The sequence below is a fragment of the Morone saxatilis genome, unplaced genomic scaffold, assembly GCF_004916995.1.
Source record: "Morone saxatilis isolate NCDOM2014 unplaced genomic scaffold, NCSU_SB_2.0 Contig24, whole genome shotgun sequence".
NCBI classification, from domain to species: Eukaryota; Metazoa; Chordata; class Actinopteri; family Moronidae; genus Morone; species Morone saxatilis.
The window spans coordinates 12155401-12158283 of record NW_023339807.1 but is presented as its reverse complement, the minus strand read 5'-3'; the positions used below and the strand labels follow the sequence as shown (position 1 = coordinate 12158283).

Below are 2883 nucleotides of genomic sequence, written 5' to 3'. Positions count from 1 at the left end.
ATATTTTGTTCTTAATAGATGTTGTTTGTATATCTGGAGTTTTGTAACAAAATAATTTCCCCCTGGGATTATTAAAGTATTTCTGATTCTGATTCTGATTTGTGGTTTAATCACTTGAAAAAGTGAGTCACAGTGTGCACCACTAAAGCATATTATAACATGAAAGCACTGACACTTAATGTATGGTCCCCATCTTGTAGACTAACCCTGACTTAAAAGCCTAATAGTGTTACTAACACAAACCCAATGCACATGAAGAACCCTGGGAGAGATAGAAGCCGCTGATTTTTGCCCTGGGGACCCGTAGTTAGTTAATCAGGCCCTCATATCCTTGTGTTAGTCAAGTGTAGCTTAAGCCTAATGGACAGTGAGTGCAAAATGAACATTACATTAGTCCATTAGTATATATATTATATATATATATAATATTTGAGGTATCATAAATAATTAAATACTGAAATATTATGAGCTGGTGAAAAAAGTTTGACGTCTGCAGTTGTAGTCCTGCTCTCTGTATACCGGAGTGTTTACCATAGGTGCATACTCTGGAAATGTGTTTTATGTCAGAGCACCTCACAAGCCCGGCGCCTTTTCCTGGGGGGGGGGCTAACTGCGCATGCGCGTTGTCTACCCACCGTGTAGGATCCGCGCCTGCTGCAGCCTTCAGCCTGGTGCTCTTCCTTCTGCTACAGCATCACTTTTGTTCACCATAGAGCCGAGCTGAGCCCTGTTTCCCTGGAGAGTTCGTGGTTATTTGCACGGGCAGATGTCTGCCGAGCCATTTCCTCTCCTCCAGGCCGGCCATTGTGGCTCCACTCTGAGGGATAGCGTTGACGTTCAGACTCGTGTAGCTGGTGAGTACGTTGACAGAAGCGGCTGGATATTGTGAAGAAGCTCTTCCATAGGTCATGGTGGCTAATGTTAGCCTGCTAACGTTTCTCCTTTCTCCGGCCTTCTTCAGGAACGTGGCCGGCCACCTCCCACTGCTTTGCTTTCACTAGCAGCCCCTGTGAGATCTATGAACAAGCTAGCATCCTGTGAGTTATATGTACTAGACTCAGATTATAGGTGTGCTTACATGTAGCTTTATCTCTGGGGTCACACACCAAACTAGCAACCGTAGCAGATAAATATGTTCAAAAAGCTCGTCAGCTGGAGATTGTAGCTTGTTAAAACGACAGTGATACTGATACAGTAGAGCCAAAACCTTATTATTATTATTATTATTACTAAAACCACAGCCCTGTGTTCGTTGGCAGTGTAAGACCCCCGATGTGTTGTGTCTGAGCGACGCTCTCGTTAGTCTGCGTTGTTTACGTCCACTCTTACTCGTGCTTGAGCTCGTTGTCGTTTGCTCAGTGAGATAATGCAAACAGCCTATTCATGCTAACTTCAAATGTTTCAGATTTACGGGTTTAAGTGTATGATATAGTCTAGTTTTTAACCAATCAAACAACAAGTTTAGGGGTTTTGGATGTGTGTCCTGAATAGTGCAGAGAGGGGTCCTAACGTGCCCCAAAATGAGCGACCTCTTGCAGAAGAGCAGAACTTGAATCAGACTGTCTAACGAAATGATTAAAAATCTGTTTATTTGTGGTACACGTGGTAGAAGTGTTTAATATAATAATGATTTCCAATAGTCAGCATCTTGAAGTCATGGCACAGAGGACACGGAAGGAATGAGCATATGTTTATATTATTTAAACTTTTATATTACATGGATTTTTGGGGGGATTTTGGATCTTGTTGGACTTTTTTAATGCGGTTAATATTTTAGTTCTGGGATTTGTTGTGCTTGCATTATTATGGCATGAAATAGTCTTAAAATAACAATAATTCAATTCAGCTTTACTGGACAGATTAAAAGTGAAGAGGCCAATGGGAAACAGTGGGCGTGACATGCAACACAGGTCACTTGCTGGGCTCAAACCTTGTGTGGCATCCACAGTAACTGTCTGGCTACCAGGGCACGCTAGAGAGGGGAAGAAATGGACTATAATATAAGTAATGCAGTTGGTCCAGTGGTGATGCGTGTGACTGTCAATGTGGATTGATAAAGTTGATTTAATTGAAGCCTCTGTTCCATGAGTCAGGCAAGAGACGTAAAAAATGTGTTTAAAAAACGCTTCTATATGGGTTGCCCTTTAGGCAGAGCAAGTAGTAAAGTTCTAATAAAAGTCACGGTTTAAAATGTTAACCGGGCTTGACCTCAAAGAGTCTTCGTCAGAGAGGAATTAATAACAACACCTGGTACTGGATATAGGCAGTACACTGGCAGTTAACATTATTGTGTCACACACTGAAATAACCATCAAATTCCAAAATATTTATGTCACACAAAAGGCATGGACATTATATAAAATGCATATCAAGTATAGCTCAGTCCCAATTATTGGTCAAACTAAGAATCAGACCTGGATAACCTCATGTGTTATATTGACTTTGATGTGTTACATCGACATAGGAGGGTTGGTTTCCTGCATAATCACACATTTATAGTCAACTGGTTTTGCTTAACAACCCAGCTTAGTTAAGATTTTCATGCACTGTCTCACAGTTAGAGATGGAGACAAATTAGAAATGCACATAATCATGGCAAGGATAAACAATGCCAGCAGAAACGGGATGTAAATCTGCAGCTGTTGAGTGTGAAACCATTTCTACAGAAAGATCTGATGGATTTGCTGACCACGGGGCTGTGTCTCTTCATGTTGTTGCTCTGTGGAGTTGCATGCTGACTAGTGTTGTCACGATACCAAAATTATTGTTTCGATACCGATACCAAGTCAAGAATTGCGATTTCGATACTTTTTCGCTGAAAAGGAGAAACACTCTCAAATATCATTGCTGTTGCTTTATTTTAAAACGTGACACATGTTTAAT

At 41.0% G+C, this 2883-nt stretch overlaps 1 protein-coding gene across 1 annotated transcript in view; it reads left to right on the top strand.

Moving 5' to 3' along the window:
- Positions 1 to 632: 632 nt before the first annotated feature.
- im:7147486 (zinc finger protein Xfin) overlaps positions 633 to 2883 on the top strand; it is a gene marked incomplete at its 5' end in the record, with an annotated part of 7276 nt that continues 5025 nt past the window's right edge. The window contains 1 exon segment of the mRNA XM_035671751.1: positions 633 to 854.